This window comes from Stenella coeruleoalba (assembly GCF_951394435.1).
Source record: "Stenella coeruleoalba genome assembly, chromosome: X".
Classification (NCBI taxonomy): Eukaryota; Metazoa; Chordata; class Mammalia; order Artiodactyla; family Delphinidae; genus Stenella; species Stenella coeruleoalba.
Genome location: NC_137152.1, coordinates 10914693 through 10927726, shown reverse-complemented (window position 1 = coordinate 10927726; position 13034 = coordinate 10914693). Strand labels below are relative to the sequence as shown.

Sequence of the window (13034 nt, the reverse complement as noted above, 5' to 3'; positions counted from 1 at the left end):
GGTGGGTGACTGTCCACACTTCCTTCCGTGCTGTGACAAACCCTACGGCCTCAGATTGATACCGTGGTATCATAAGATGGTGGGGCCTCTGTCAGCCTGGGTTCCTACGTGACAACACGGAGAAGAAACACCCTGACAACTCTCTCCAGATATAGCATGAGTGACAAAGAAACTGTGATTGCTGTTGTAACTGTGGACAGCACTGACATTTTCTTGTTACACATTCGCTGTATCGATTTCAGAGTTTACCACCTGATCACTGAGGAATTCAGCAGCAAGAACCACGGGACTCGGCTAGCCAACAAAAAAGTGAATACAGGCTTGAGGAGCATGATAAAGTGACATCAGCTCCATACTTGGTTTCGGTTGTGCGTTCTGGAAAAAGCCATGGTTAAAAACCTTCTGTGGTTCTGAGCCACTGACAACTCGGGATTGCTCGTCACTGTGCCATCACTTAGCCTATCCCAAGAGATGCATTTGCTCAGTGTCACTTGTCCTCAAATCTTATTTTCGGTGTTTGAAAATATGTCGTGACCAGAAGAACCTCCAGAATGCTTGCTGTAGTTTAAGCACCGTGCCTATGGCTTCTGTGAAAATTGGAGATGTGGTTTGACTAGCCAAGAAGACAAACCTGAGACAGAGGTAAGTTTCCAAACACTGTGTGCACACATCTCACAGCCCCCCAACACACACCACACACACACACACACACACACACACACACACACACACACACACAGCGGGAGGAACAGGAAGTAGACATGGGGAAGTAGACATGGGGAATAGCAAAGACACCATGACCGAGTGGACTTACCAGAACACTGAAGTCCACTGCCAGCATATTCATCCTATATGGGCAATTGATGAGGAGGGTGTAATTTTCTCCAGGTGAGTATGGCTAAGTCTGCCTCAGCCTCCAGCTATGATTTATAATATCACTATGATTAATAGTATATTTAGGTTGATGGATGGTGACATGTGGTATAAAACTGATAGGGGTGCACTTTTGTCATGTAAATAGCGTCAGGTCTGTTGTTCATGGAATGCCTTGTGTTACTTCAGACGCTCAGAAGTGAAATGGGGAAAGTCCTACTTTTGTGACAAGAGCGATTTTCATGAGGGTGGATGCTGCTGGATTAAAGATTTTTGTTATTCTTTGTGTTCTTTGACCAGAGTATATTAGATTAATGATAATAGCCATTATAAGTAGTATTGATGTGCTGGATTGTTTTAGGAAATATTTGTTGGATGCATATGTAGCTTATGGGTTCTGTAGCTTATCCTGTGGGTGGATAAGGAATTCTGGAAGGAAGGTATCCTCACCCAAGGAGAGCAGGTTCCTATACTTCTCCAACATCACATCCCTGTACAATTCCCATTGATCTTGGGCCAGGCATTCTCTCTCCTCTTGAGAGAAACCTATGGCCATATCCTGGTATGTCAGCAGTCCCTGAAATTAAAAGTACACATGCCGTGTGGCCACGGGAAGAGTTCATGATGTGACCCAAGAAGAAAACAGCAAGTTAAGAGAACTGGTTTTAATTTAGAAGAGTGTCTTCAATTATCTACATATATATATATATATATATATATATATATATTTTTTTTTTTTTTTACAAAGTAAGTTTCTCTATCTTATTTCTAACTACAAGAAAAGAGTATGGCATGTGATCCACAAAACCAGTATAGAGACTATACTTATCTGGAAAAGAAATGATAAAATGATGGTTTCAACACAGGCATATGCATTTTTGAGTGTTTTATTTATATCAAACTGGATAAAATGTGTGTATTTCTCAGACAGAAAAGACATGTCGAGGTAGAAATGAGCCTTTCAACTATCCATGGGTACACAAGTACACTGGGGAGATTGTAAAAGTGCAGATTGTGATTCAGTAGGTCCGGTGGGCCTGAGTTCTATTTTTTTAGGAAGCTCATTTTTAACTAGTGATGCCACAGTCTCTGATTCATTAACCACAATTGGGAATAACAGAGACATAATAAGGTCAGGTAAAAATTCATAGTTAACTTTGAACTTAAAGTGTTTTATGGATTTTACACCTTTAATAGAATAGGAAGCACAGCAGCAACAATCATTTGTGAATATTTACTCTAGACCGTGTATCTTTCTAACTGTTTTGTGTAGGATTCCAGGAAAAAGGCCTGGGCTGCGGTCACAGTGGGCGGGGCCCCCAGGCCAGGCCGCCCATCCAGGACCCCCGTTGGGGCCCTGCGCTCCTGGCGGCTTCTTCCCCCGCCGCCCCCTCCCTCCCAGAAGGCCTCTGGGCAGAGCGGTCCCACCTCCTGCGCCTAGAACGGAGCCCGCGTTTCCGTAGAGCTTGAACTCCGAGCTTGAACTGCCGGCTCGGGGTCTCTTCCCTCCGCCGTCACGGAACTAACTGCCCCGGAGGCCGAGGGGAGGGCGGCCTCACTGAGGCTACCAGCTCTGGAGGGGCCCCGGCGGCCGAAGCCACGACAGACGGCGGGACGGGTAAGTGGGCGTCGACCCTCCGCCTGGTCCGGTGCCCGGGCGGCAGCGCAAGACCAGCTTCTGAGGGGCAGGGGTTGGCTGCCACCCGCCGCTGCTGTGCAGAAAGAGCGGCCCCCAGTGTCTGGTCCCGGGGAACTTCGGTCCCTCCTCTCCCCCCTGCCCTCGGCCTGGCTCGCGGGGCCTGGGGGGCGTGGGGAGGGGGTCGGCCTGAGCGTCCTGAGGGGAAACGGGGCAAGGGAGGCGCAGGGTCCGGCTGCAGCGTCAGTGCCCCTCCTCCCGACTGCGGGGAAAGCGGCTGAAATCTCCTCCCGAGGCTCGCAGGCCCCTTATTCAGCCAAGTCCCTCTGCGCTCCTTCTTTCCTGAGCTAAAGTACCGTGGGGGGGGGGGGAGGGGACCGGGCAGGGGCCTGGCGCAGGTAATGGGGAACATCAAAAGGTGATTTTTAACTAAGGAAAACCAGCTCTCCCAACGTGAGGAATGTAGCGCTTTTCTTTGTATGCGAAGATGCCAGAGTCTGGGCTCACTGAAATCCTTCCTTTCATTTGCACCTCAGCTCTCTGGGGCCTGCATTCTGTATTTGCATATCCTGAGTTCCGTAGGGCCCGCGGCTCACACTGGAGGGCTGCAAGTGCTGACGACTGGGACGTCCTTTGTTTACTGAGATGGCAAGAAATATTCCATTTCCCACAGGCTCGAGGGGCAGAGAGTGAAAAAGTGTCAGAGAATCTCACTCAGCATGTACTTTGGTTTACATATAGGTAATATTTATACTTAACTGTGCTAATAGAGGTTCTCAAGTCCAATCAACTTGTACTACTGCCCTCTATGTATTAATTTCATCAAAATCATAAAATAAATGCCTATAGAATTGACTTAATCCATTTAAATAGGATAATGATTTTTAAAGGAAACATAGTAGAAATATAACAACAAAACCTTTACCACTGAAGGCTGGATCAGGAACAACCTAAATAAATGTTCCATTGTTAAAATATTGAAAGATGTGTTCAATAGAAATATCAACAAAAATGACAAATAATAAGGGCAGCAGAATGTTGAAATGTTCTACCTTTATCATTAAAGTGGCAGAAAATCATTTATTAGTAGGCACTGGGGGCAGAAGATGCCTGATTTTATATCTTTGTCATATTTGTACAGTTGTTTCAACAAGTAACTTAAAGACAAAATGGAAAAACAAGGAGGTTTGTGCCTGAGATCATGTTGTTGTGAAACCAGGGATGGCCACCTTGTGCCAGGTGAGTTAAGTTTACCTGGCAGGTAGACCGCAGAGCTCCTGAGAAGCAAGGGTTGGAATTTTTCTGCTGGTTGCCGCTTAGGTTCTGTGACTTGACTGATTGTGAGTCATGTTTCAGGAAAGACCTGATCACAGGAAAAGGGTGGGAATAGTGTGATTTGGGGAGCAGCTAACAACATTCATCACGGCTCATGGCCTGAATGAATTTTAAAGAAACAGGAAAACAAATGCTTCTTATGGAATCAGAGAATGTGAGGGCTGGACAATCCCACAAAATGAGGAACACCTGTCCCATTTTCCAGATGAGAAAACAGAGGGCCAGCAAGGTGAAATCCCTCACCCAAGTTGCAGCCGTCTCTCCTCCCCACTACATGGTTCATGAAAGCAGGACTCTTCCTGTCGTGATCACTGCTGAACCCCAAAAAGGGCCAGGTATCTAGCAGCTGCTCCAAAAATTTTGGTTGACTGCAGGAACAATGCTGTTTCTTTCTTTCTCACTCTTATTCAGGATTGTGCCAAGAACTCCCCAGTTTGCAATGTAATTCTATAAATGTAAATATTAATTGAGTTTTGTTGTGATGAGGACTTAGGCTTTCAAGGTAACAGACTTGGTTCAGATCTTGGTTCTGCCACTCAATAGCTGTTTGGCTTTGGGAAAATTACTAAACCTCTCTGAGCTTATTTCCTCCTTTGTAAAGTGGGGATAAGTGTATCTGAGCCAGCAGAGCACCTGCATGAGAGATGTGCACTAAATATTGGTCTTTCTCACTCTCCCACGCCATCTCTCTGTTCTTCCCAGAGAAGTTGTACAGAAGGATATAGTACTTTTTAAAAACAATTAATTAATTAATTAATTTTTGGCTGTGTTGGGTCTTCGTTGCTATGCGCGGGCTTTCTCTAGTTGTGGCGAGCGGGGGCTACTCTTTGTTGCGGTGCGTGGGCTTCTCATTGCGGTGGCTTCTCTTGTTGCGCTTGTTGTGGAGCACCGGCTCTAGGCGCGCGGGCTTCAGTAGTTGTGGCCTTCAGGCTCAGTAGTTGTGGTGCATGGGCATAGCTGCTCCGCGGCATGTGGGAGCTTCCCTGACCAGGGCTCAAACCCATGTCCCCTGCATTGGCAGGCAGATTCTTAACCACTGTGCCACCAGGGAAGTCCGATATAGTACTTTATAAAGAGGGGTTTTAATTTATTTCAGATAGTGTACATTTTTCTTGTAGAAAAGATTATTCCACTATAGAAACATTAACACGCAATACCACTACAAATGCAGTATTCTATGGGTTAGATGTTATCAGTAATTTTATAAGTAATTGGGCAAAGGCCAAAGCACTAGGTACTGAGGAGTAAGAAGACTCAAATCTGGGGTGCCTCCCCACCCCAATTTCAAGAGCAGGGTGTGTTTTTCAAATCCGTATTTCATCTGGTCTTTGCTTCTCATCCATCCTCTGTGTCTGTCTTTCTCAAGAAGGCTCAGTTCCTCCGCTTTCACACCATCCCGGCTGGCTGTGCCCCAGCTCCCGCCCTGGAACCTCTGCATGCCTGGGTGTGCCTGCTCTCCCTGTGCATCAACAGCTTTGCCAGGGAGGTGCTGTATCGTGCACTGCTCGCTGTACCCCAGAGTACCTAGACCCTTCTGGTACATGAAGTACACCCTCATCACCATGAGTGCACGCCCATCCCCTTACCTTATATCCTGCCTCTAAGCCAGGCTTGGGGGTGACTGCAGTGTGCGTTCAGCTATGTGAGCTGCTGGGATCGAAGTGAAGTTCCCAACTTTTGAAGTTGCAGTCTTGAGGGGCAGACAGTGATTTAAACTCGGGTCACCTGACTTAAAGGGGGGGCTGATTGATTTAAAGCCAGGGCAGCTGACTTAAAGCCTGCGTCCCTCAGCTGCAGGACGAGACCAACTTTGGCGGTGCACGGGTTCGCTCCAAGCCAGCACTGCTGTTCAGGAAGAGCTTCCAGTAGCGCCTTAGTGCAGGGGGACTTGGTGCGTTGTCTTGCTGCTGCCCTCAGAGGGGGGCCGCCTGCTCTTCTGGAGGAGAATCAGGGAGGGGGAAGTGCAGAGTCCCGGCTGGAGTTGCGGCACCCCTTGTCTGATGGCAAGGAAAGGGGGCGGGGCTGTGTGGTGTCCTGGGGCTGCACTCACCAGGTCGACTCAGCCTCTCAGCCTCCAAACCTCCCCCCACACACCCCACAAGAGTCTCCAATAATATGTAATTGTGCCTTAGGTTCTCGGTCTTCAAACTCATACCCAGGCTCCCAGGTCCCTTGATTCATCCAATTCCTCTGTGCTCTTTCTTCTATTAGATACAGTCCCAGAGGGAGGGGCTGGGGGATGGGACCGGAGGGACCCTGGCAGCACTGGCCTCAGCTGACTAAAGAGATCTGGGGCCTGCGCTCTCACATATGTGCGAAGACCCTTAAGGCGGAATCGAGGGGGCCAGTTAGAGGCAGTCCTTGCTGCCTCAAGTGATTATGGATCACCATCGGGTGGGGAGCACGCTGAGCCATGAGAAGTACTGTTAGGAGGACATGTTCCTCCCTCGGCTTCAAAGACGTGGGTGGGCTACAGGACTCCAGTTCCCCTCCAGGCCTCCAGGTCCGACTGCACCCCAGCGGCCTTGCAGACCTGGCTTTCTGTCCCAGAACTTGCCAGGCTCCAGGAAGAATCCAGACTGCAGAGATGGTGCCTGAGTGCTCCAGCTTAAGAAGTGCTGTCCCTGGGGACCCAACAGTGGAGGGAGGAAGGGTGAAGGGAGTAGGGGGGTGGGGTAGGGAGGGGTGGCTGCCCTGGGAAACGTTGAGAGAGAAATATCGCCCCCCACAACCCCTGCCCCCTGCAACTGACCCATTGATGCCATAGGATCTCTGGGCCTTTTAGTCAGAGATGCCTCTGCTTCTTTACTCCTGTGTTCAAAACTATGCAAAACCAACTCTTCATCCTCTTGCTGCAATGCCAGGACTTTTAAAGCACTGTTCTTTTGAAGCTCTCGTTCCCTAAACTGCAGTTTGGAGCTGTCCCAGCTATTTAAAAGTGTTCTCCTTAAACTGAGCCTAAATCCTACTCTTTTGGGAAAACTACCTTCACCTCAGAGGAGATCGTCTTTTCTGTCCATTCCTTCTTTCTACTTCCCTCTTAAGAACCCCTGTGCTCAAAGAGCTTGGTGATTTATTTTTTGCTTGATGTCAAAAAGAAACCTTCCCCATGCACCCCAAAAAGCTTTCCTGGAACATAGGTGTTTCAAAACCATGACAGTGTTTTGCAGTTAGTATACCCTGGGTAGACTGCCTAGCAATCCCTCCAAGAGCCAGAGGTGAGCGACACCTTTACTTATTTGTTTGGATGCCATTCAAGTTTAGGAAGGTCCCATTCTTGTGCCCCAGCAGATAAGACAGAGCCCTGGATGGCTGTAGCTGTGATGAGATAACTTCTGATGGTTTTATTTCCCTTACTGAGCTGCTGCTTCTAGGTGAAATTCATTTTATTACCGTGAGCCCCAGCTGCTCCGCGGCATGTGGGATCTTCCCAGACCGGGCATGAACCCGCGTCGGCAGGCGGACTCTCAACCACTGTGCCACCAGGGAAGCCCTACCTGTCCATTTTTAAAGAAAGACTGACAAAGTCACTGTAATAGGTCAGGAGTCTGAGCTCAGGGTTGGTCAAAGGTACTCACAGGGAGGAAGGTGGTTAAAAGTAGGTGGGTAAAATAGGAGGGCTGGAAAATACAGCCGGGACAACCGTGTTCACCGTGCGTGCTAATAAAGGCCAGAATCTCCTAATTTATCTCTGGTGGGAGATTCTGATGGTTTCACAGGATCAAACTCAAATCATATTCAAACTAGGGGGCTTCCCAGAGGGCGCTGAAGCACCGGCAGAGCCCACCTGCACTCCCACTTTGGCACTCCAGGATCAGAGTTGGGATTGGGGATGGGGTTGCTGTAACCCCAAGGAGGTGAGCAGAGAGGAGGAGTTGATTACCCGTCTCCTCTGACTCTCTGGCCCAAATTGCCTGGCTTCACAGGGGGGACAGAGGTTTGCTGTCAGCAACTGATGGGGCGCTTCCAGGCTGGTGGGGTTGCCCAGTGGCCCGACAGCCTGACAGGCTGTCTGCGGTGTGACCGCCCTTTGTTTCTCCAGAATCTGTACATCAGGAGGTGCATGGTTGCGGGAGCCCATTCACCGCCCTCCCCCCAAGGGGGATGGCACCTTCCCTGGCTGTACCCTATGATCACCAGGTACTTGAAATGAATGCAAGTTTTTTGACTTCAAGGAAGAGTTCACATAACCCCTTCTGCCTCGTAATGTGTGGGATTTACTATAATGGAAGGACATTATGAAGAACAGGTAGAAAACTCACCTCTTGGTCTCCATGTAGGAGTTTATTTTGCACGAATCCCTCCTACATGAGTAGATAGCAGAGGTTTATTTTTGTTCCCGTGTGTGTAGTTGTGGCAGAGGTTGTAGGTATGGTGATTTGAAGCCCTCAAAGAAATATTCTCAGAATTCTCAAGACTTCTCTTGATTGGAACCGAAAGAGACCTGGAAAAGGAGGAAAAGAAAAGGAGGAGGGAGAACGAGTGACTGTTTCTCAGTAAATTCACCTTCCTGGTTGATTGTTGTCTTCTCATTTCTTTTAACTTCTATGTATGTCTAATGGAATAATGTAGAAAGGCTGATTTTTATGCTTTAAAAGATTTTACATCACAAAGAAACTAGAAGTGGCTAACAGAACTTATTCAAATCAATGTTACATAGAGACTTTGGTATTAAATTTGTATACTAAAATGGGTTAATCCAAATTTTCTCTTTCTTTTTGAGTGAATATTTGTTAACATATTTTTGTAGATAATAATTTATCCTAGATATACAAAATTGTGAGAATGGGTACCATTTTTCACCACTTAAATGAATAGATCGTACACTTTAAATGCCAATGTTGTGTCTTACATGTTGTTTTTTAATTCCTTGATTTCCAAAACTTGTGTTTATTTAATTGATTTCTATCTAATAATCAGTGTCTCCCCTTTATTGTTTCTTACTTTATATTTTATTGATCTATAGTTAATTTACATTATTATATTAGTTTCAGAGATACAACATAGTGATTCATAAATGTTTAGGTTGTTCTCCATTTATACTTATTATAAAAGAGTGGCTCTATTCCCCATGCTATACAGTACGTCACTGTAGATTATTGATTTTATACATAGTGGATTCTTCCTCAGAATCACCTATCACTATTTTGCTCCTCCACCCTGTGTCTCCCTGCTGGGAACCACTAGTTTTTTCTTTAATGTGTGAGTCTGTTTTGTTGTTTTTGTTGTTGTATTCAATTTTTTAGATGCCACGTGTAAGTGATAACCTACCAGGCTTGTTTTCTCTGCGGCTTATTTTGCTAAGCATAATACCCTCCAAGTCCATCCATGTTCTTGCAAATTTCATTTTTTGCTGAAGTCATCATAAAAAATCTTTTTTATCCCCTAACCTATTGATGACCACTTAGTTTGACTCTATATCTCGGCTATGGCAAATAACACTGTTATGAACATTGGTGTGCAGTTATTTTTTTGCAATAGTGTTTTTGTTTTCTTCTGATATACCCAAGAGTGAAATTGCTGGATGTTATGGTAGTTCTATTTTTAGTTTTTTGTGGAACCTCCATTCTTCTTTCCACAGTAGCTGCACTACTTCACATTCACATCAAGAGCGTACAAGAGTTTCCCTTTCTCCACATCCTCACTAACATTTGTTATTTGTGACCTTTTTGATGACAGCCATTCTGACAAGACTGAGGTGATATATCTCATTGTTTTGGTTTGCATTTTATTGCCGATTAGCTATGTTTAGCATCTTTGTGAGTTCTGGCTGTCTCTCTGTATTTTTTCCTTGGAAAAATGTCTATTTAGGTGTTCTCATTTTTTAAAAAAAGATTTTGGGTGTTGTTCTGATATTGAGTTGTATGTGCTATTTCTGTAGTTGAGATATGAACCCTTGCTTGGTCATCTTTTTGGTGTTAACCTCTTATCATGTGCAAATATTGTCTCCTTCAGCAGGTTGTCTTTTCATTTTGTCTTTGGTTTCCTTTGCTGTGCAAAATCTTTTAAGTGTAGTGAAGTCCCATTTGTTTATTTTTGCTTTTGTTTCATTTGCCTTAGTAGACTGAACCTAAAACTGTTGCTATCATTTATGTTGAAGAATGTTCTGTATTTTCCTCTAGGGGTTTTATGGTCCTACATTTAGGTCTTTAATCAGTTTTGCGTTTATTTTATATATGGTGTGCTAAAATACTCTAATTTTTTTCTTTTCCATGTAGCTGACCAGTTTTCCCAGTACCACTGATTGAAGAGACAGTTTTTTCTCCATATTGCCTACTTTGTCATAAATCAATTAAATATAAGTGTGTGGGCTTCTTTCTGGGATCTCTATCCTATTCCAGTGATCTTTGTGTCCTGTTTTTGCTCCGGTCCGATTCTCTTTGATTACTGTCGCTTTGCAGTATAATCTGAAGTCAAGGTGCGTGATACCTCCAGCTCTGTTCTTTCTCAAGATTGTTTGGCTATTTGGGGTCTTTGTGTTTCTATACAAATTTTAAAATTACTTTTTCAAGTTCTGTGAAAATGCTTTAGTATTATGAGAGGGATTGCATTAAATCTGTAGATTGTCTTTGGTAGTATGGTTATTTTAACAGTATTAATTCTTCCAGTCCATGCACCTGCTATATTTTCCCATCTTTTTCTGTTGCCTTCAACTTCTTTCACCAATGGCTGATAGATTTCTGAGTACATGACTTTTACCTGCTTAGGTGTGTTTGTTCCTAGGTATCTTATTCTTTTTGGTGTGATTGCATATGGTATTGTTTTCTTAATTTTTTTCTTTCTGACAGCTTTGAGTTTTGTTTTTTCTTCTTTTTCTAATTCCTTCAGGTGTAATGTTAGGTTGTTTATTTGATATTTTTCTTGTTTCCTAAGAATAAGCTTGTATCACTTAACTTCCCCCTGTGAACTGCACTGGCTGTGTCCCATAGATTTTGGATCATTGTGTGTTCATTTTCATTTGTCGTGGGTATTTTTAGAATCCCTCTTTAATTTCTTCAGTGTTCCTTTCTTCCCCTTTTATTCTCTTCATCTGTGATGTGGGGACTATCTTTAATATTATGTTTGGATTTCTTTCAGTTGCGTGTGTGTGTGTGATTATTTAAGTTGCTGAGCTCTTAATTTCACATGGACACTAACAAATCTGCATTGTTACTCTCCTCCCCCACAGTTACTGAATTTGACCTTATATTTTACATCTACTTGTTTTGTGTGTCCCTTAACTTCTTATTGTGAATATAGATGATTTTATTAGTGTTTTCTTTCATCCTTCCTACTAGCTGTGTACATGGTTGATTTACTGCCTTTGTTGAATATTTGCCTTATCCAATGAGGTTTTTCCTTTAGTAAGTTTCCTTTCCTAATGTTTATGATTCAGTCGAGGCCTTTTCTCTTTCACTTAGAATAGCCCCTTTAAGATATCTCATAAAGCTCGTTTGGCGATGCTGATCTCTTTTAGTTTTGCTTCTCTGTAAAACTTTAGATCTCACCATCAAATCTGAAGGAGAGACTTGTTGCGTAGAGTATTTTTGGTTATAGATTTTCCCCTTTCATGACTTTAAATATACCATGCCACTCCCTTCTGGCATGCAGAGGTTATCCTGAGAAGTCAGCTGATAACTTTATGCAAGTTCCCATGTTTGTAACTTGTTGCTTTTCCTTTGCTCCGTTTAATAGTGTCTTTTTATCTTTATTTTTTTGCCATTTTAATTACAGTGAGTCTTGGTGTGGTCCTCTTTGGGTTGATCCTGTTTTGGCCTTACTGTGTTTACTGGACTTGGATGTCTGTTTTCTTTCCCAGGTTAGGAAAGTTTTCAGCTTTTATGTCTTCAGGTATGTTCTACACTGCTTTCTCTTTCCTTTTTGCTTCTGGGACCAGTATAATGCAAATATTAGTACACTTGATGTTGTTTCACAAGTCTGTTCAACTTTCCTCATTTCATTTTAATCTACTGTTTTACCGTTCATCTTCACTGATTGCCAGTACTCTGTCCTTCAGTTTTCTGATTCATTCCTCTGTATCATTTAGTCTACAGTAGTTTTCTTTTAGTGTAATTTCCATTTCAGTTATTGTATTCCTCACCTCTGTTTTGTTGTTCTTTAATGGTCTCTTTTTTTAAAAAAAAATTAACTTCTTGCTCTGGTTGTCAGTTCTTCTCCTGAGTTCTTTGATCATCTTTATAGTGATTACCTTGAACTCTTTGTTGAGGAGATTGCCTATCTCCACTTCACTTAGATCTTCTTCTGAGTTCTTTTCTTGTTCCTTCATTTGGATCGTGTTTCTGTGTCACCTCATTTTTCTTAACTTACTGTTTTTATTGCTATGTATGTAGTAGGTTCGTTACATTTCCTGACTTTGGAGAAGTGGCCTTTTGTAGGAGAGGTCCTATGTGTCCCAGCGGCCCACTGTCCCCTGGTCACTAGAATTATATGTTCCAGGTGTACCCCCTATGTGGACTGCTTGGGCTCTTCTGTTGTGGTGGGCTGACTACTGTGGGTGGTCTGGTAGGCTTGGCTGCCCCCAGAGTGCTTGTTTGCCTGGCTCTGCCTTGTATGGAGGCTGTCTGTGCTGCTTGGTGAGGCTAAATCATAAGGCAGCTGGCTGCACAGCGCTGGGGGACACCAAATCTAGTGCTGGTTCACTTATGGGTAGAATTGCAGTCCAGGTGATGTCAGGACTAGTTCCCAGTCACTGGTCCTGCGGCTATGACGGCTACTGGGAGGAAGACACAGGTCCTGAGTTCTGGCTGCAGGGCCCAGGAGTTGCAGTGTTGGTGTTGGATCACTGTCCCTGACACAGCTATCTGCAGGGTCTTCGGTATCCCGAGTCTTGTCTTGGCATTCTGATGGGCAGGGTCAGGACCCAGCTGAGTCCATGGCTGCTTCTGGCCTGCAGGTGAGTGTTCTGGTCACACAGGCTGCTGGGCTGTGGTATTCCTGGAGCTGGTGCGTGCCTGTTGGTGTAGGAGGCTGATCCCACTGCTAGAACAGGTTTGCTGTTGGGTAAGTCCAAGCTCCATCCAGTCCCTGTGCAGTAATCACCTGCCAACGGTGAGGCAGATTCCAAGTCCAGAGCAGGCTCACTTGTCAGAGGGGCCAGGGACTCTGGGGCTGGTGCCTGCCCACTGAGGTGTGGAGGCTGGTCCTGGGGCTTTTGGTGGCTCGGACCATGTCCAGGGGCAGCTGTGCATTG

At 44.9% G+C, this 13034-nt stretch overlaps 1 long non-coding RNA gene across 1 annotated transcript in view; it reads left to right on the top strand.

The window, feature by feature from the left end:
* The first annotated feature begins 2285 nt into the window (after window positions 1-2285).
* Window positions 2286-13034, top strand: part of LOC307180946 — an 80273-nt gene continuing 69524 nt past the window's right edge. The window contains exon 1 of the long non-coding RNA XR_013825830.1: window positions 2286-2491. This is a non-coding gene — a long non-coding RNA (uncharacterized lncRNA). The remainder of the gene's footprint in view (window positions 2492-13034) is intronic.